This window comes from Vigna umbellata, chromosome 3, assembly GCF_029865625.1.
Source record: "Vigna umbellata cultivar VRB3 chromosome 3, Vumbellata_1.0, whole genome shotgun sequence".
Lineage (NCBI taxonomy): Eukaryota > Viridiplantae > Streptophyta > Magnoliopsida > Fabales > Fabaceae > Vigna > Vigna umbellata.
Window position 1 is genome coordinate 36,425,599 of NC_142167.1, and position 23,504 is coordinate 36,449,102.

A 23,504-nucleotide genomic window follows, 5' to 3' on the forward strand; every position below is an offset into this window, starting at 1 on the left:
AAATAATTATTCTAGGGAGGAGAAGGAAAGATAATTTGAGCAATGAATGGAAATCTTCGAGGAAATGGAAATTAAAATTCCTGTGACTAAGACATTCCAATAGGTTCCCGGTTATGTTAACTTCCTGAAGAAATTAAACAAAAAGAGAAAAAGTCCAGAGGAGGAAATAATTGAGGTACAGGGCAAGTGTAGTGTGATCTTATAGAAGGCACTTCCTCCAAAAGTTAAAGATCCAGGAAGTTTCACCATTCCCTGCACTATTGGGAGTCATGAAATAGGGAAAGCCCTAATTGATTTAGGGTCTAGTATCAACTTGATGCCCTTATCTATACTTGAAAAGATTGGTGGTCTTGAAGTCAAGCCTACAAAGATGACTCTGCAAATGGCGGATAGATCCACTAAGAAGCCATATGGTGTGGTGGAGTGATGGAAAATCCCTTAGCCATGGTCAAGCACTTTAAAGAGAGTTAAAGTCATCCTTGAAGATGGTTATTAACCCTTGACAAGTGTAACCAAATCGTATCAAGTAATAATAAAATGGTAAGACCAAGTATCGTTTCTTAAAGGATTCACGGCCTATATGAATGCATGTATTGATCAATTGGATCAAAAAAAGCAAAAGTGATTGATGTAAATTATGGAATGATGATGTTGTTGGGGTTTTCAATTCATCCTATCCACTTTCATGTATTCAAGAATTCATCATTCTTCATTAATGTTGATGCCACTTTCTAATTTACCTTAAACCCGATGTCTCGGTGAAGAAAGCCTACTCCTAATCACTAGTTTACAATGTCTTGTCTCCCTAACAATTATTCATGCATTACATTTGCACAGAAGCTTAAAGGCAATCAATCCTCCTATCCCTATGTCTAGGCAATATTACTCTTGGGAGAATTTCTTCAGTTCTAGATTTACTTATATGTGTCAACACAAATAACATCAATGATCATGCAATTGAATGAGTTAAACAAAGCATGCATAGAGTATAGAAGAAAAACCCTAACAATTAATGAAAGAAATCATATAGATTAAAGAACCAATTCAATACATGAGAGTTTCTAAGGATTACATTGATTCCCCAACAACAATAAAGGTTTAGTTCACCATAGACATGGTGAAACTAGATGAAAAATAATGAAAGAATGAAAGATAGAACCCTAGAAGTTGAAGAATAGAGCTTGAGCATCCAAAATCCTCCTCCAAGGGGTGAAGAAAGTGTGATTTTTCTTTGTTTTGGCCAAAGATACCAACCTTAATTCGGCTAAAACCTTATATAACTTTCTAAAAATTACAAAAAATTGGCCCAAGGCCCAATAAAATGGCACTTAACGATAATTACCGCTCAACGGTAAATACAGTTCTTCAGAATGAAGCTTAGCTGCATTTTTACCCCTCAACGGTGATTGCGGCACTTCAAAATTGGCGCTCAACGCTAATTTTCGCTCAGCGCAACTTTTTCTGCACTCTGGTTGACTTTTTTACACTCTGATTGACTGGTTGACTTTTCTGCATTCTGATTTACTTTTCTGCATTCCAACCATTCGGTACTTTAACTCTTCTTTCAAATCATTCCAATAGCCTACAAAATCAAGGGAATCTAGCACAAAACTATTAAATTCACCTTCAACTCTCTTATTCACAAAACTAAAGCAAAAACATGAGTTAAAGCAAGTTTCTAAGTCAAAAAGGGTTGATTTTAATGTCAAAATTAAGTATAAAAATAACGGTTTTTCAACTGTTATCAATGGTGTTAGCTCTACCTTGTGGACCACCTTTGGAGCCATCATGAAGCATGGATTGAAGAGTAGTGCAGGAATTTAAGCCATTGTATTATGCCATGTGGTGTAGGTTTGTTTAAGGCTTGTATTAAGACCTAAGTAGCATAGGATTTTCCTTAAAAGTTACACATCCAAACCAAGTGGAAAGTGTGTGCCATGTGTCATGCTTCCATTGGAGAGGATTTACTTTTTAAAAGGTACCCACATGGCATCTTAGGAGTGGAGAGTTTTTGCTTTTAGTAGTGGCCACATGACACTCTAGGAATTGAGAGGATTGTGTTTTGTGAGTGGCCACATGTCCTCCCATCATTAGAGAGGATTTGTGGACACTTGTCCACCCCTTAGAAGGCCTCATTTTTGGCTAATGAGAACAAAGGTGGGAGATCATGCTTTTAGGGTTAGAAGGAGACACCCTTGGCCTATAAATAGAGGTGTCTCCATCGTTGTATTTCATCTTTGATGTTGAGTAATGTTATATTGCCCATTTTTGGCCATACTACTCATCTTAGATCAAGACTAGAGCAACCCATGAGGCCCCTCTAGTCACCTTCCTCCTTGAGTTGGCCTAACCTCTCTTGGAGCCACCAAACACTACACCACCACCACCACCACCATATCTCCTAGACGCACTAGTGCAAAACAACGTATAACGTCACACGTTCAACATCGAAGCACTAAATATGCAACGTTAAAAAGGACCGGTGGCATTTCGTAAATAAATTGATTTGCTCCATGTCATTTACTAAAATAGTGTGCCGTCTAAAAAGTATTAACGTCAGACAAGAAACATATCGACGTAATCTAAAATGTATTAACACCAAATAAGGCCAACATCGACGTAAAACAATCACCTTAGAATCACATAACGTCAACTTAAGAAACATCTGACATTGATTTTAAAATAAAAAAATAACGAAATAGTAGTTTGCTTCCAGCAGTAATATAGAACGTCGAACAAGTTGGGGTTGGACGTGATTGTCGTAATCACCTAACTTCATTAAGGAAGTAGTCGACGTCCAATACAAAATAAATAAACACTAAATATTGATTTAATTAGTATGACGTCTACAGTAACAATAGAAGGACGTTGTATATTACAGCTAGCAGTTATTTGTTTATTTTTCATTTAAATCAACCCATAAAATGTCAATTTTATACTAGCTTAGACGTTTTGTTATTTAAATCAACCCATAAAATGTCAACTAAAGGAAAAAGACCTAATTGGCTGGGAGACGATACTTGGAATGCTCTTTTGGAAAAGTGGAACATGTCATTTTGTAGACAAAAGTGTGAAACGACAAAGAAGAATCGGACATCTGAAAAGGGTGGTTGTTTGCACACTGGAGGATCTATTAGCGTGCATGAGCATGATATTCGTTTGGTATGTAACTTGTACATTTTATTTCGTAATTTGTAATCATACATTTACAAATACTTATTAACAACTCATTTTGTTTGCAGTCAGAGGAGCTTGGTCAGTCAGTGCATATTGATGAAATATTTTAGCAGACACATATTCGTCAATCAACAGGGGAATTTGTGGACGAGAGGTCTAGGCGGACCCATGTTAGTTTCTACTAACTCTATCACATTATACACTATTTATCATGTATGAGGTTTTTAAACCTTATGTTTAATTAATATATTTCTTCATTTAACAGGAACTATTTGAAGCAAAATTTTCTCAAATAAGATATGAGACTGCATCTGTTGGTGCCTCAGCATGTAGTTCTCTAGACCCTACGGAGGAAGAAAGATTGAGAAACCGATCTTGGTTAGAGGCTGCTGGTGGAAAATACAAGGGACGTGTATACGGCATTGGAAATGTCAATTCCCAAGATGACTGTGTCAATAGTTACATCCGACAGACACAGACATCTTCTTCTACTCAGCAACAAAATGCAGAAGAAATTGTTAACCTTAAATCCCAATTACAAGAATATGGTAACAGGCTTCAAAAGTTTGAAGGCTTTATTGGCGTCATCTTGCCATTCCTTCCGCCTTCGACAACTGCAGCTGCACAAGACTTTTTCAACATCCAAATTCCTCAAGCTCAAAAGCATGCACCCAATGATGTCCAACCAGAACAACAACTCCAGACCAGCAACCACCAGATCAACAACCACAAGATGGAAATGATGATTATATGAATTATTAGGCATTTTATAAATCTTATTTCCATAACTCTTGACATTGTATTTAGAACCATAACCAATTTATGAACTTACCTAATGTTACTCTTGCACTTATATTGATGAAAACAATATTTATGTATTCATGTAATGCTTCTTTTATGGATTAAGTGTATGTGAAAAACTTATTGCTTTTACATGTCAATGTGCAATATTGTTCAGGTCTGCTTATATGAATTGTGAATGTTCAGTATAATGTCTAGCTTTGCTCGTATGAATTTTGCATCTTTAGAGGTACTGCTACAAGCAGGGTATTAATTTAACTCTTCTTAAACCATTATATATGGCTTTATCCGTATATAAGTTATATACGGATTTATCCGTATATAAGTTATATACGGATATATCTGTATATATGTTATATACGGATATATCCATATATAACTTATATACGGATAAATCCGTATATAACTTAGCTACGATGGTTTTATATACGGGATTTTTGCCCGTATATAATCTGTATATAACCTGCTATTATAAACGGATTTTGAACATTATATACGAATTTTGGCAATATGTAATTTGGTTTTTTCTTGTAGTGATCACAAATTGAATTAATATTCAAAATAGAATTCAATTTGTAAAGTGGTAGTAAATTAAATAAATTTTAAAATAAAACGTATTAGTGTATGTTCCAAATATTAATTAACATAAGTTCCAAATACCTTAAGGAAATTAGTTATTGTGAAGAGTGTGAAGCTCACACTTGTTAATCTTGATAGCCACTACTCGTCTGAAAATTAATAAAGGCAACACACGAAAAAAAACAAATGAAATAAAATTGATAAAGTGAAGATTATTTTTGAAAATTTAAAAGGTAATAATCACTAGAATTTAAACGTAGATTTTTAATTTTTTTAACTTCAATCTATATTGAATTTTTCTAAAAATAATCAATTATATGCCATAGAAATGATTTGATATATCATTAAATCAAATTACATAAATAATATATAACTAAAAGTATGATACGAGAAAAACTAGAAGATCAAAGAGAAGTAATGAGATATTAAGTTACTTAAATTGTTGAGAGATACTCAAAATTGTTTCCAAAGAAACAAAAAAATTTCAAATAAAAAAAAGTTAAGAATTAGGGAAAATAAATAATGTGAAATTATAAAAGATAACTACAAGAGGTCAATAGAATATTGAAATTAATATAATTATAGATATATTTCACATTTCACTAAAATAAAATATCTCATTGCTAACTTCAATAATAATGAATACAAAAAATAAAAATGCAATTAAAAGTATGTTTAGAGAAAAAGTGACTTGAAGATTTACTAATACTTGTTACATACAAAATATGTTAAAATATTGAAAAATAATAAAATTCGTCAATTGTTCGTGGTTTGGGGCCTGTGTGGTATACTAGATTAAATGACCTGTCAACCGATGGGGTATGGCCAATAGAGCCAAACAGCCGTTAAAGGTAGTTAAAGACTAATGAATAGCGTAACGGTCATTAATGAACAATTAGCAAGTACATTAACAGTCAATAATGATCAATTAATAGATTTGATTATGATAAACTCTATAAATATAGGTTTGATATGGAGGTAAAGATACTTTTGGACATAATTCAATTCATTAAGACTTTCTTGAGAAACATATGTGACTTGACTTTGGCGTCAGAGTGTCTTCTGCAGGTCAAACACCGATCCGATACGGAGCAAGCCAGGACGCTCGTCCCTACGTAACCAAAACATATATCAATCTGCTGAGGATTGTTTAAGGAAAGAATATTTCTCCAAAATTGAATTACTATGAAGATCATATTCTCACTTTTCATGATTATACTTCTTTCTATTGGAATTGGTACGTATAGGATGTTGGGAATCCAAGTGTGAGTTTAAGTCCCACATTGGAGAGAAATGAGAAAGTAGAGTGGTTTATAAGTGGGAAGACACATTAACTCATTGCCTTAAGGTTTTGGGTGAAGAGTGGTGTCAACTACTTATAAGGTTGGACTCACATCTCATTACTCATTGACTTCCCGGTCAAAAACCTCCCCCTTGATACTCCTAACAGTGGTATCAGAGCCGATGGTTGGTGTTGGTGACCAAGGCTCGGACGAGGGTAATGACCCCTATATCGAAAGTCTGTGTGACCCGTTAAGATGAACGGCGATATAGAGGGCTAACTCGTGGTTAAAGGGGATGCTTCCGCTGAAGGGGGAGCAACGGCGATATAGAGGGCTGAGGGGGAGATTGTTGGGAATCCAAGTGTGAGTTTAAGTCCCACATTGGAGAGAAATGAGAAAGTAGAGTGGTTTATAAGTGGGAAGACACATTAACTCATTGCCTTAAGGTTTTGGGTGAAGAGTGGTGTCAACTACTTATAAGGTTGGACTCACATCTCATTACTCATTGACTTCCCGGTCAAAAACCTCCCCCTTGATACTCCTAACATAGGACTTTTTTCTCATCTGTTTCTCTTAATATCTGACCTAATCTCATAACATAAACATAATATATCATGAAAAGGATAACTGTGTTCTTCAAAACTTACTTTTTGGTTGTTGCAGAAAATGAGGGGCCAATGATAGTGGTAGACGGAAAGATCTGTGATGTAAAGTTGTATGACTTCTGTGATCAGAGCTGTTTCAGGGATTGTCCAAAGATTTATGGGCCAAAAGCAGCTAGTATTTGTAATTTTAATCCTGAAGAGTGCATATGTCGTAGACAGTGTTAAGTGATTACTACAAAAGGCATGCTGGATTCAAATAATTAAAATAGTTATTTTGTTTATCATCTTTTACTTTCTTTTTCCGAAAACAACTCTATATTTCAAGTAGTTAATGGATGATAGTACAAATATTTAAACCTACATCACTAAAAACAATGTGCTAATTTTTTTGGTTCAAATTGTACTTCCTGACAATAACAAATTTTATATTTAGCAAATAAAATAATTGACAAAAATATAGCTATCAAAATATGTTTTTAATGATTATTGAATAATCCTGATATTTTTTTTTAAAATAAAAATAAACAGGAATTGACAGTTAAAGTTATTAGTTATAACAATATACATTGTTTATGCCTCGGTTCAAGTCGAGACCAAAAGTAGTACACTTTTTGCCTCGCCTGCATATGCCTCGGTTCGAGAACCGGTGCCTATAACGAAAAAAAACCGCTGTCGTTTCTCTTGCCTGTACTAGTGATTAACAGGTTGAACCACCAGAAACATTCCTATAATTCACAAATCAAGATGATTATTTTTATGTCTACCTGTAATAAAATGTCGAAATAACATTATCTAGGAAAAATATTAAAAAAACAATTCTTTTATTTACCCACAACCATTTAGTCTACATGTTTCAACGGATCTAGTAATAAGACGAGATTATTGAAAGAGAAAGAAAAAATATATGATCGGGTCACATATATTATAACTCTGTTTAATTAGAATATGGACATACATGTCTAATGTGTACTTAAAATCGTCTAATCAATGAATAGAATGGCTCTTATAATTTTTTTGTTATACTCGTTTAATTAGTATATAAAAATACTCATATAATGTTTATTGTTGGACTCGTCTAATGTTATTCGCTACACTTATCTAATTAGTGTATCAACAGACTCATCCAATATGTTGAAAGATTCATCTAATCACTGAATTAACAAACTTGCACAATGTGTATTAATAGACTAGTCTAATTTGTGTGTCTAAAAAATTGTCTGATGTATATTGCTAGTGTTGTCTAATAAATATATGAATGACTCGTCTAATCTGTATTACTATACTCGTTTCATCAATACATCAACATACTTGTCTATTGTTTCTTATGCTTTCTCTTCTAAACAATGTATTCCTAGAAATGTCTAGTAATTTTTGTTATATTTCTCTAATTAACGTATGAAATAACTTGTGTAATAATTTTTGTTATATTTGTTTAATTAACATATGAAATGACTTGTATAATATACTTTTTTATATCCTTTTACTTAGTGTATGTGTAGTTTCATCTAATGTTTATGATAAACGCGTATAATGTTTTTGCTATATTCATCGAATCAGTGTATAGAAAGATTCATCTTATGTTAATTTGGGTTAAACTAACATTAATTTATATGTTATGCGTTTTCGTAAAAACAAGTAGAAATCATAGATTATTTTTAATTTAGGAGTACAAATTTAAATATAACAAATCTCTTTATTTACAATTTCTTTTTCTCTCAATTTTTTTGTATAAAACTTCTTAAATACATTTTTTCCATCAACAAGCATCTCCTTCATTCACTACAAGTTTTTTTACTATTTTGTTTTTTTAACGTGTTTTATTTTTGTTGACGAAGAAGGTGTTTTACAAGAAAACTTTCTTTGAAAATTATTATCATGGTCGTGAATGACATCGCAAATTGAATTGATATTAAAAATAGAATTCAATTTGTATCATCAAAGTGGTACTAAATTAAAATAAATTTTAAAATAAAACGCATTAGTGTAGGTTCCAAATATTAATTAACATAAGTTTCAAATACCTTCAGGAAATTAGTTATTGTGAAGAGTGTGAAGCTCACACTTGTTAATCTTGATAGCCACTACTCGTTTTATCTGAAAATTAATGAAGGCAACACATGAAAAAAAAAAAACAAATGAAATAAAATTGATAAAGTGAAGATTATTTTTGAAAATTTAAAAGATAATAATAACTAGAATTTAAACGTAGATATTTAATTTTTTTAACTTCAATCTATATTGAATTTTTCTAAAAATAATCAATTATATGCCATAGAAATGATTTGATATATCATTAAATCAAATTACATAAAGAATATATAACTAAAAGTATGATAAGAGAAAAACTAACTTGAAGATCAAAGAGAAGTAATGACATATTAAGTTACTTAAATTGTTGAGAGATACTCAAAATTGTTTCCAAAGAAAAAAAAAATTTCAAATAAAAAAAAGTTAAGAATTAGGGAAAATAAATAATGTGAAATTACAAAAGATAACTACAAGAGGTCAATAGAATATTGAAATTAATATAATTATAGATATATTTCACATTTCACTAAAATAAAATATCTCATTGCTAACTTCAATAATCAACGAATGCAAAAAAGAAAAATGCAATTAAAGGTATGTAGAGAAAAAGTGACTTGAAGATTTACGAATACTTGTTACATACAAAATATGTTAAAATATTGAAAAATAATAAAATTCGTCAATTGTTCGTGGTTTGGGGCCTGTATACAATATGGTGTACACGATTAAATGACCTGTCAACCGATGGGATATGGCCGATCGAGCCAAACAGCCGTTAAAGGTAGTTAAAGACTAATGAATAGCGTAACGGTCATTAATGGACGATTAGCAGGTACATTAACAGTCAATAATGATCAATTAATAGATTTGATTATCATAAACTCTATAAATATAGGTTTGATATGGAGGTAAAGATACTTTTGGGCATAATTCAATTCACTAAGACTTTCTTGAGAAACATATGTGACTTCGTCCCTACATAACCAAAACATCTGCTGAGGATTGCATTTAAGGAAAGAATATTTCTCCAAAATTGAATTACTATGAAGATCATATTCTCACTTTTCATGATTATACTTCTTTCTATTGGAATTGGTACGTATTGGGCTTTTTTTCTCATCTGTTTCTCTTAATATCTGACCTAATCTCATAACATAAACATAATATATCATGAAAAGGATAACTGTGTTCTTCAAAACTTACTTTTTGGTTGTTGCAGAAAATGAGGGGCCAATGATAGTGGTAGAGGGAAAGATCTGTGATGTAAAGTTGTATGACTTCTGTGATCAGAGCTGTTTCAGGGATTGTCCAAAGATTTATGGGCCAAAAGCAGCTAGTATTTGTAATTTTAATCCTGAAGAGTGCATATGTCGTAGACAGTGTTAAGTGATTACTACAAAAGGCATGCTGGATTCAAATAATTAAAATAGTTATTTTGTTTATCATCTTTTACTTTCTTTTTCCGAAAACAACTCTATATTTCAAGTAGTTAATGGATGATAGTACAAATATTTAAACCTACATCACTAAAAACAATGTGCTAATTTTTTTGGTTCAAATTGTACTTCCTGACAATAACAAATTTTATATTTAGCAAATAAAATAATTGACAAAAATATAGCTATCAAAATATGTTTTTAATGATTATTGAATAATCCTGATATTTTTTTTTAAAATAAAAATAAACAGGAATTGACAGTTAAAGTTATTAGTTATAACAATATACATTGAGTAGTTGCATTCCAAAGTTTTTTAAATATATGCTTTATTAAGAGGTTGAACTACCACAAATATTCATATAATTCACAAATTGTTTTTATGTCTAAGTGTAATAAAATGTCGAAATAACATTATCTTGGAAAAAATATTAAAAAAAAATTCTTTTATTAATCCACAACCATTCAGTCTATATGTTTCAACGGATCTCGTAATAAGACGAGATTATTGAAAGAGGAAGAAAAAATATATGATCCGGTCACATATATTATAACTCTGTTTAATTAGAATATGGACATAAATGTCTAATGTGTATTTAAAATCATCTAATCAATGAATAGAATGACTCTTATAATTTTTCTAATGTTTATTGTCGGACTTGTCTAATGTTGTGCGCTACACTCATTTAATCAGTGTATGAACAGACTCATCTAATGCGTTGCAAGATTCATCTAATAAGTGAATTAAGAAACTTGCTCAATGTGTATGAATAGACTCGTTTAATTTGTGTGTCGAAAAAACTGTCTGATGTATTACTCGTCTAATCTGTATTGTTATACTCGTTTGATCAATACATCAACATACTTGTCTAATGTTTCTTATGCTTTCTCATCTAATCAATGTATTCCTAGAGATGTCTAGTAATTTTTGTTATATTTCTCTAATTAACGTATGAAATAATTTGTGTAATAATTTTTGTTATATTTGTTTAATTAACATATGAAATGACTTGTTTAATATATTTTTTATATCCTTTTCATTAGTGTATGTATAGTTTCAACTTTTGTTTGTTAGACTCGTATAATGTTTTTGCTATATTTAAATATAACAAATCTCTTTATTTACAATTTTTTTTCTCTCAATTTTTTTTGTATAAAACTCCTTACTTACATATCTTCGATCAACAAGCATCTCCTCCATTCACTACAAGTTTTTTCACTATTTGGTTTTTTTAAAGTGTGTTATTTTTGTTAAAGAAGAAGGTGTTTTACAAGAAAACTTTCTTTGAAAATTATTATCATGGTCGTGAATGACATCGCAAATTGAATTAATATTAAAAATAAAATTCAATTTGCATATCAAAGTGGTACTATATTAAATAAATTTTAAAATAAAACGCATTAGTGTAGGTTCCAAATATTAAATAAGATAGGTTCCAAATACCTTCAGGAAATTAGTTATTGTGAAGGGTGTGAAGCTCACAGTTGTTAATCTTGATAGCGGGTACTCGTTTTATCTGAAAATTAATGATGGCAACACATGAAAAAAAACAAATGAAATAAAATTGATAAAGTGAACATTATTTTTTAAAATTTAAAAGGTAATAATAAGTAGAATTTAAACGTAGATTTTTAATTTTTGAACTTCAATCTATATTGAATGTTTCTAAAACTAATCAATTATATGCCATAGAAATGATTTGATATATCATTAAATCAAATTACATAAAGAATATATAATTAAAAGTATGATTTGAGAAAAACTAACTTGAATATCAAAGAAAAGTAATGAGGTATTAAGTTAGTTAAATTGTTGAGAGATACTCAAAATTGTTTCAAAAGAAAAAAAAATTCAAATAAAAGAAAAGTTAAGAATTAGGGAAAATAAATAATGTGAAATTATAAAATATAACTACAAGACATCAATAGAATATTAAAATTAATATAATTATAAATATATTTCACATTTCACTAAAATAAAATATCCCATTGCTAACTTCAACTAACGAAATGCAAAAAAGAAAAATCCAATTAAAGGTAGGTTTAGAGAAAAAGTGACTTGAAGATTTATGAATACTTGTTACATACGAAATATGTCAAAATATTGAAAACTAATAAAATTCGTAATTTGGTCGAGGTTTGGGGCCTTGATAATGGTTTAAATAACTGTTATCTGTGATGTAATTTTAATACTAAAAGTAACCTTTTCACTTAGAAACTTACTTGAAATCATGATTTCCAATTAAGTTGTGTGAATACGAGAGTTGAGGTTGAATTTGATGATTTTATGACTAATTCCCTTTGAAAGAAAATGAGTTAATACAAGAAGCAAAGATGAAGTGGTAAGGAGACAGAGCTTAGAAAGGCTTGGAAAAGCACCAGAAGGGGGAACTGCACGAAGCTTGGGCACCCTGCATGGAGGCTTAAGCGTAGAAAATCGACGTCCGCCACCTGGGCGCTCTCTTAGGCCGCCTGAGCATCGGACCCCGAAGCCTGGGCGTCCAATTGAAGGCTCAAGCCCTACATAAGGTGTGTTCACTGCCCGAGCATCCTTAGTGGGGCGCCTGAGCGTCGTGTTTCGCATGTGAGGCCCAATTTTTGCTCTGTTTCGACCCTTTTGGACTGAGCTCTGTTTCTACTCTATTTAAAGGATCCAGGCGCTAGGTTATGTATCTCTGGCTGGAGCAACACAACAGCACACTCTTCTACTCTTTGAAGGCAGATTTGGAGGCAGGAGCTTCCTCTTCTAGCTTTAGGGTTTTACTATCTCATGCTTTTCTATTATTAATCTAGTTTCTCCATGTCTATGAGGAACTAAACTCTATTTTTTGTTGGGGAATGATGTAACCTTGTGAACTCTCATGTATTTGAATTGATTCTTAATTTATATGCTTTTTCATTAATTGTTAGGGAATTCATCTGTTTCAATGCTTGCTCTACTTAACTCATTTAGTAGCATGATTTATGAATTGCATGAGTGCTGGGAGGTTCCTTACAACTTAGGTTCTTGCTTCTCCCAAGGGTAATATTTCTCAAGGATGAGGGTATGAGTACTTGGTCGTCTTAAGCTCTTGCTCATCAGACTTAATTTTCTTAGAAAGCTAGGATTTGCACGAACTAGGAATTAAGGTAGGCTTATTGTGCCGAGGGGTCGGGTTCTAAGTAATTTAGTGAGTGACATTAACATTAATGTAAAAAGAAGAATTCTTATATCCATGAGAGGAAACTTGGTGAAATCAAACCCTAACAACATAATCATTTCATTTTATAAACAACCTCCGTTCATCGTTGTGTTCTCTGCTATTGATCAATTGCATTCATATTTAATTTTCTGTTTTTGCATCCCAAATATTTGATCTCGTTTCTTTTAAGTCTTAATTAATTGAGTTGTCACAAAACTGTTTGGTGTCGAGAGTCCTCTGGGATACGATACTTGGTCTTACCATTTGATCTTACTTGTGTGATTCGGTACACTTGCCGATCCATCAACAAGTTTTTGGCACCGTTGCCGGGGACCAAATATATTGTTAACAAGTTTTTGGCGCCGTTGTCGGGGACTAAGAATATTGTAAATTATTCCTTTTGTGTGATTCTTAATTAACTTCGGCTTTATTTTATTTTATTTTATTTTATTTTATTTTATTTCGTGTTTTTTGTGTTGTTTATTTTTGTTTTTGTGCTAACAATATTTTCTAGGGTTTTGTGTCTAATGCTTGCAGGATGCAATTCGGACAAGAAATTAACTATATGGGCACTCAATGCCACCAAGGTAATTTCAGCCATTGGTGGGAACCTCACTCAAGCATGGATCAAAGTCAATTTGGACAAGTTGCCGAACAATTTGATAGGTTGCCTCAACAACAATGGCAACAAGAACCCTCTCTCTCAGAAAGATGGGCTAAGATGGATGAAACACTTCAATAGTTAATGCAGATGTTTGATTCTCATCATAAAAGCAATCAAGGAGAATGCACAAGGATAGGGAGCCAACTTGGTCACATAATTCATAAGCTGGATGATCTTGGGAGTAACATGAAGGCTAACCCTAGAGAGGAATGTCAAGCTATTATCACTAGAAGTGACAAAGTTTTAAATGAGAGAAAAATAGAGAGAAAATAAGACGAAAGTTTGAGTGAAAAAGAGAAAGATGTAGAGGAAAAGAAAGAAAAAGAAGAGAGTGAGAGAAAAGAAAAGGAGAGGGAAGAAAAGAAAGAGGATGAGAGAAAAATAAAGAGAAAATAAAAAGAAAGTCTGAGTGAAAAAGAGAAAGATGAAGAGAGAAAAGAAAAAGAAGAGGTTGAGAGAGAAAAGAAAAAAATTGAGAAAAATCTTCTGTACCCTAAGGAGTGTTCTAAAAAGGAAAAAGAGATGGAAGAAAAGAAAAAAGGAGAGAGGAAGAGGATAAGGAAAAAAAGAAATAATTATATGAAAAACCTCTTCCTTACCCAAATAATTATTCTAGGGAGGAGAAGGAAAGATAATTTGAGCAATGAATGGAAATCTTCGAGGAAATGGAAATTAAAATTCCTGTGACTAAGACATTCCAATAGGTTCCCGGTTATGTTAACTTCCTGAAGAAATTAAACAAAAAGAGAAAAAGTCCAGAGGAGGAAATAATTGAGGTACAGGGCAAGTGTAGTGTGATCTTATAGAAGGCACTTCCTCCAAAAGTTAAAGATCCAGGAAGTTTCACCATTCCCTGCACTATTGGGAGTCATGAAATAGGGAAAGCCCTAATTGATTTAGGGTCTAGTATCAACTTGATGCCCTTATCTATACTTGAAAAGATTGGTGGTCTTGAAGTCAAGCCTACAAAGATGACTCTGCAAATGGCGGATAGATCCACTAAGAAGCCATATGGTGTGGTGGAGTGATGGAAAATCCCTTAGCCATGGTCAAGCACTTTAAAGAGAGTTAAAGTCATCCTTGAAGATGGTTATTAACCCTTGACAAGTGTAACCAAATCGTATCAAGTAATAATAAAATGGTAAGACCAAGTATCGTTTCTTAAAGGATTCACGGCCTATATGAATGCATGTATTGATCAATTGGATCAAAAAAAGCAAAAGTGATTGATGTAAATTATGGAATGATGATGTTGTTGGGGTTTTCAATTCATCCTATCCACTTTCATGTATTCAAGAATTCATCATTCTTCATTAATGTTGATGCCACTTTCTAATTTACCTTAAACCCGATGTCTCGGTGAAGAAAGCCTACTCCTAATCACTAGTTTACAATGTCTTGTCTCCCTAACAATTATTCATGCATTACATTTGCACAGAAGCTTAAAGGCAATCAATCCTCCTATCCCTATGTCTAGGCAATATTACTCTTGGGAGAATTTCTTCAGTTCTAGATTTACTTATATGTGTCAACACAAATAACATCAATGATCATGCAATTGAATGAGTTAAACAAAGCATGCATAGAGTATAGAAGAAAAACCCTAACAATTAATGAAAGAAATCATATAGATTAAAGAACCAATTCAATACATGAGAGTTTCTAAGGATTACATTGATTCCCCAACAACAATAAAGGTTTAGTTCACCATAGACATGGTGAAACTAGATGAAAAATAATGAAAGAATGAAAGATAGAACCCTAGAAGTTGAAGAATAGAGCTTGAGCATCCAAAATCCTCCTCCAAGGGGTGAAGAAAGTGTGATTTTTCTTTGTTTTGGCCAAAGATACCAACCTTAATTCGGCTAAAACCTTATATAACTTTCTAAAAATTACAAAAAATTGGCCCAAGGCCCAATAAAATGGCACTTAACGATAATTACCGCTCAACGGTAAATACGGTTCTTCAGAATGAAGCTTAGCTGCATTTTTACCCCTCAACGGTGATTGCGGCACTTCAAAATTGGCGCTCAACGCTAATTTTCGCTCAGCGCAACTTTTTCTGCACTCTGGTTGACTTTTTTACACTCTGATTGACTGGTTGACTTTTCTGCATTCTGATTTACTTTTCTGCATTCCAACCATTCGGTACTTTAACTCTTCTTTCAAATCATTCCAATAGCCTACAAAATCAAGGGAATCTAGCACAAAACTATTAAATTCACCTTCAACTCTCTTATTCACAAAACTAAAGCAAAAACATGAGTTAAAGCAAGTTTCTAAGTCAAAAAGGGTTGATTTTAATGTCAAAATTAAGTATAAAAATAACGGTTTTTCAACTGTTATCAATGGTGTTAGCTCTACCTTGTGGACCACCTTTGGAGCCATCATGAAGCATGGATTGAAGAGTAGTGCAGGAATTTAAGCCATTGTATTATGCCATGTGGTGTAGGTTTGTTTAAGGCTTGTATTAAGACCTAAGTAGCATAGGATTTTCCTTAAAAGTTACACATCCAAACCAAGTGGAAAGTGTGTGCCATGTGTCATGCTTCCATTGGAGAGGATTTACTTTTTAAAAGGTACCCACATGGCATCTTAGGAGTGGAGAGTTTTTGCTTTTAGTAGTGGCCACATGACACTCTAGGAATTGAGAGGATTGTGTTTTGTGAGTGGCCACATGTCCTCCCATCATTAGAGAGGATTTGTGGACACTTGTCCACCCCTTAGAAGGCCTCATTTTTGGCTAATGAGAACAAAGGTGGGAGATCATGCTTTTAGGGTTAGAAGGAGACACCCTTGGCCTATAAATAGAGGTGTCTCCATCGTTGTATTTCATCTTTGATGTTGAGTAATGTTATATTGCCCATTTTTGGCCATACTACTCATCTTAGATCAAGACTAGAGCAACCCATGAGGCCCCTCTAGTCACCTTCCTCCTTGAGTTGGCCTAACCTCTCTTGGAGCCACCAAACACTACACCACCACCACCACCACCATATCTCCTAGACGCACTAGTGCAAAACAACGTATAACGTCACACGTTCAACATCGAAGCACTAAATATGCAACGTTAAAAAGGACCGGTGGCATTTTCGTAAATAAATTGATTTGCTCCATGTCATTTACTAAAATAGTGTGCCGTCTAAAAAGTATTAACGTCAGACAAGAAACATATCGACGTAATCTAAAATGTATTAACACCAAATAAGGCCAACATCGACGTAAAACAATCACCTTAGAATCACATAACGTCAACTTAAGAAACATCTGACATTGATTTTAAAATAAAAAAATAACGAAATAGTAGTTTGCTTCCAGCAGTAATATAGAACGTCGAACAAGTTGGGGTTGGACGTGATTGTCGTAATCACCTAACTTCATTAAGGAAGTAGTCGACGTCCAATACAAAATAAATAAACACTAAATATTGATTTAATTAGTATGACGTCTACCGTAACAATAGAAGGACGTTGTATATTACAGCTAGCAGTTATTTGTTTATTTTTCATTTAAATCAACCCATAAAATGTCAATTTTATACTAGCTTAGACGTTTTGTTATTTAAATCAACCCATAAAATGTCAACTAAAGGAAAAAGACCTAATTGGCTGGGAGACGATACTTGGAATGCTCTTTTGGAAAAGTGGAACATGTCATTTTGTAGACAAAAGTGTGAAACGACAAAGAAGAATCGGACATCTGAAAAGGGTGGTTGTTTGCACACTGGAGGATCTATTAGCGTGCATGAGCATGATATTCGTTTGGTATGTAACTTGTACATTTTATTTCGTAATTTGTAATCATACATTTACAAATACTTATTAACAACTCATTTTGTTTGCAGTCAGAGGAGCTTGGTCAGTCAGTGCATATTGATGAAATATTTTAGCAGACACATATTCGTCAATCAACAGGGGAATTTGTGGACGAGAGGTCTAGGCGGACCCATGTTAGTTTCTACTAACTCTATCACATTATACACTATTTATCATGTATGAGGTTTTTAAACCTTATGTTTAATTAATATATTTCTTCATTTAACAGGAACTATTTGAAGCAAAATTTTCTCAAATAAGATATGAGACTGCATCTGTTGGTGCCTCAGCATGTAGTTCTCTAGACCCTACGGAGGAAGAAAGATTGAGAAACCGATCTTGGTTAGAGGCTGCTGGTGGAAAATACAAGGGACGTGTATACGGCATTGGAAATGTCAATTCCCAAGATGACTGTGTCAATAGTTACATCCGACAGACACAGACATCTTCTTCTACTCAGCAACAAAATGCAGAAGAAATTGTTAACCTTAAATCCCAATTACAAGAATATGGTAACAGGCTTCAAAAGTTTGAAGGCTTTATTGGCGTCATCTTGCCATTCCTTCCGCCTTCGACAACTGCAGCTGCACAAGACTTTTTCAACATCCAAATTCCTCAAGCTCAAAAGCATGCACCCAATGATGTCCAACCAGAACAACAACTCCAGACCAGCAACCACCAGATCAACAACCACAAGATGGAAATGATGATTATATGAATTATTAGGCATTTTATAAATCTTATTTCCATAACTCTTGACATTGTATTTAGAACCATAACCAATTTATGAACTTACCTAATGTTACTCTTGCACTTATATTGATGAAAACAATATTTATGTATTCATGTAATGCTTCTTTTATGGATTAAGTGTATGTGAAAAACTTATTGCTTTTACATGTCAATGTGCAATATTGTTCAGGTCTGCTTATATGAATTGTGAATGTTCAGTATAATGTCTAGCTTTGCTCGTATGAATTTTGCATCTTTAGAGGTACTGCTACAAGCAGGGTATTAATTTAACTCTTCTTAAACCATTATATATGGCTTTATCCGTATATAAGTTATATACGGATTTATCCGTATATAAGTTATATACGGATATATCTGTATATATGTTATATACGGATATATCCATATATAACTTATATACGGATAAATCCGTATATAACTTAGCTACGATGGTTTTATATACGGGATTTTTGCCCGTATATAATCTGTATATAACCTGCTATTATAAACGGATTTTGAACATTATATACGAATTTTGGCAATATGTAATTTGGTTTTTTCTTGTAGTGATCACAAATTGAATTAATATTCAAAATAGAATTCAATTTGTAAAGTGGTAGTAAATTAAATAAATTTTAAAATAAAACGTATTAGTGTATGTTCCAAATATTAATTAACATAAGTTCCAAATACCTTAAGGAAATTAGTTATTGTGAAGAGTGTGAAGCTCACACTTGTTAATCTTGATAGCCACTACTCGTCTGAAAATTAATAAAGGCAACACACGAAAAAAAACAAATGAAATAAAATTGATAAAGTGAAGATTATTTTTGAAAATTTAAAAGGTAATAATCACTAGAATTTAAACGTAGATTTTTAATTTTTTTAACTTCAATCTATATTGAATTTTTCTAAAAATAAATTATATGCCATAGAAATGATTTGATATATCATTAAATCAAATTACATAAATAATATATAACTAAAAGTATGATACGAGAAAAACTAGAAGATCAAAGAGAAGTAATGAGATATTAAGTTACTTAAATTGTTGAGAGATACTCAAAATTGTTTCCAAAGAAACAAAAAAATTTCAAATAAAAAAAAGTTAAGAATTAGGGAAAATAAATAATGTGAAATTATAAAAGATAACTACAAGAGGTCAATAGAATATTGAAATTAATATAATTATAGATATATTTCACATTTCACTAAAATAAAATATCTCATTGCTAACTTCAATAATAATGAATACAAAAAAGAAAAATGCAATTAAAAGTATGTTTAGAGAAAAAGTGACTTGAAGATTTACTAATACTTGTTACATACAAAATATGTTAAAATATTGAAAATAATAAAATTCGTCAATTGTTCGTGGTTTGGGGCCTGTGTGGTATACTAGATTAAATGACCTGTCAACCGATGGGGTATGGCCAATAGAGCCAAACAGCCGTTAAAGGTAGTTAAAGACTAATGAATAGCGTAACGGTCATTAATGAACAATTAGCAAGTACATTAACAGTCAATAATGATCAATTAATAGATTTGATTATGATAAACTCTATAAATATAGGTTTGATATGGAGGTAAAGATACTTTTGGACATAATTCAATTCATTAAGACTTTCTTGAGAAACATATGTGACTTGACTTTGGCGTCAGAGTGTCTTCTGCAGGTCAAACACCGATCCGATACGGAGCAAGCCAGGACGCTCGTCCCTACGTAACCAAAACATATATCAATCTGCTGAGGATTGTTTAAGGAAAGAATATTTCTCCAAAATTGAATTACTATGAAGATCATATTCTCACTTTTCATGATTATACTTCTTTCTATTGGAATTGGTACGTATAGGACTTTTTTCTCATCTGTTTCTCTTAATATCTGACCTAATCTCATAACATAAACATAATATATCATGAAAAGGATAACTGTGTTCTTCAAAACTTACTTTTTGGTTGTTGCAGAAAATGAGGGGCCAATGATAGTGGTAGACGGAAAGATCTGTGATGTAAAGTTGTATGACTTCTGTGATCAGAGCTGTTTCAGGGATTGTCCAAAGATTTATGGGCCAAAAGCAGCTAGTATTTGTAATTTTAATCCTGAAGAGTGCATATGTCGTAGACAGTGTTAAGTGATTACTACAAAAGGCATGCTGGATTCAAATAATTAAAATAGTTATTTTGTTTATCATCTTTTACTTTCCTTTTCGGAAAACAACTCTATATTTCAAGTAGTTAATGGATGACAGTACAAATATTTAAACCTACATCACTAAGAACAATTTGCTAATTTTTTTTGGTTCAAATTGTACTTTCTGACAATCACAAATTTTATATTTAGCAATTAAAATAATTGACAGAAATATAGCTATCAAAATATCTTTTTAATGACTTATGAATAATCGGTTGATATTTTCTTAAAAATAAAGAAACAGGAATTGACAGTTAACGTTATTAGTTATAACAATATACATTGGGTAGTGGCATTCAAAAGATTTTTAAATGTATGCTTCATTAACAGGTTGAACCACCAGAAACATTCCTATAATTCACAAATCAAGGTGATTATTTTTATGTCTACCTCTAATAAAATGTCGAAATAACATTATCTTGGAAAAAATATTAAAAAAACAATTCTTTTATTTACCCACAACCATTTAGTCTACATGTTTCAACGGATAATAGACGAGATTATTGAAAGAGAAAGAAAAAATATATGATCCGGTCTGTTTAATTAGAATATGGACATACATGTCTAATGTGTACTTAAAATTGTCTAATCAATGAATAGAATGGCGCTTATAACTTTTTTGTTATACTCGTTTAATTAGTATATAAAAATACTCATATAATGTTTATTGCTGGACTCGTCTAATGTTATTCGCTACACTTATCTAATTAGTTTATCAACATACTCATCCAATATGTTGAAAGATTCATCTAATCACTGAATTAACAAACTTGCACAATGTGTATTAATAGACTAGTCTAATTTGTGTGTCTAAAAAATTGTCTGATGTATATTGCTAGTGTTGTCTAATAAATATATGAATGACTCATCTAATCTGTATTACTATACTCGTTTCATCAATACATCAACATACTTGTCTATTGTTTCTTATGCTTTCTCTTCTAAACAATGTATTCCTAGAAATGTCTAGTAATTTTTGTTATATTTCTCTAATTAACGTATGAAATAACTTGTGTAATAATTTTTGTTATATTTGTTTAATTAACATATGAAATGACTTGTATAATATACTTTTTTATATCCTTTTACTTAGTGTATGTGTAGTTTCATCTAATGTTTATGATAAACGCGTATAATGTTTTTGCTATATTCATCGAATCAGTGTATAGAAAGATTCATCTTATGTTAATTTGGGTTAAACTAACATTAATTTATATGTTATGCGTTTTCGTAAAAACAAGTAGAAATCATAGATTATTTTTAATTTAGGAGTACAAATTTAAATATAACAAATCTCTTTATTTACAATTTCTTTTTCTCTCAATTTTTTTGTATAAAACTTCTTAAATACATTTTTTCCATCAACAAGCATCTCCTTCATTCACTACAAGTTTTTTCACTATTTTGTTTTTTTAACGTGTTTTATTTTTGTTGACGAAGAAGGTGTTTTACAAGAAAACTTTCTTTGAAAATTATTATCATGGTCGTGAATGACATCGCAAATTGAATTGATATTAAAAATAGAATTCAATTTGTATCATCAAAGTGGTACTAAATTAAAATAAATTTTAAAATAAAACGCATTAGTGTAGGTTCCAAATATTAATTAACATAAGTTTCAAATACCTTCAGGAAATTAGTTATTGTGAAGAGTGTGAAGCTCACACTTGTTAATCTTGATAGCCACTACTCGTTTTATCTGAAAATTAATGAAGGCAACACATGAAAAAAAAAAACAAATGAAATAAAATTGATAAAGTGAAGATTATTTTTGAAAATTTAAAAGATAATAATAACTAGAATTTAAACGTAGATATTTAATTTTTTTAACTTCAATCTATATTGAATTTTTCTAAAAATAATCAATTATATGCCATAGAAATGATTTGATATATCATTAAATCAAATTACATAAAGAATATATAACTAAAAGTATGATAAGAGAAAAACTAACTTGAAGATCAAAGAGAAGTAATGACATATTAAGTTACTTAAATTGTTGAGAGATACTCAAAATTGTTTCCAAAGAAAAAAAAAATTTCAAATAAAAAAAAGTTAAGAATTAGGGAAAATAAATAATGTGAAATTACAAAAGATAACTACAAGAGGTCAATAGAATATTGAAATTAATATAATTATAGATATATTTCACATTTCACTAAAATAAAATATCTCATTGCTAACTTCAATAATCAACGAATGCAAAAAAGAAAAATGCAATTAAAGGTATGTAGAGAAAAAGTGACTTGAAGATTTACGAATACTTGTTACATACAAAATATGTTAAAATATTGAAAAATAATAAAATTCGTCAATTGTTCGTGGTTTGGGGCCTGTATACAATATGGTGTACACGATTAAATGACCTGTCAACCGATGGGATATGGCCGATCGAGCCAAACAGCCGTTAAAGGTAGTTAAAGACTAATGAATAGCGTAACGGTCATTAATGGACGATTAGCAGGTACATTAACAGTCAATAATGATCAATTAATAGATTTGATTATCATAAACTCTATAAATATAGGTTTGATATGGAGGTAAAGATACTTTTGGGCATAATTCAATTCACTAAGACTTTCTTGAGAAACATATGTGACTTCGTCCCTACATAACCAAAACATCTGCTGAGGATTGCATTTAAGGAAAGAATATTTCTCCAAAATTGAATTACTATGAAGATCATATTCTCACTTTTCATGATTATACTTCTTTCTATTGGAATTGGTACGTATTGGGCTTTTTTTCTCATCTGTTTCTCTTAATATCTGACCTAATCTCATAACATAAACATAATATATCATGAAAAGGATAACTGTGTTCTTCAAAACTTACTTTTTGGTTGTTGCAGAAAATGAGGGGCCAATGATAGTGGTAGAGGGAAAGATCTGTGATGTAAAGTTGTATGACTTCTGTGATCAGAGCTGTTTCAGGGATTGTCCAAAGATTTATGGGCCAAAAGCAGCTAGTATTTGTAATTTTAATCCTGAAGAGTGCATATGTCGTAG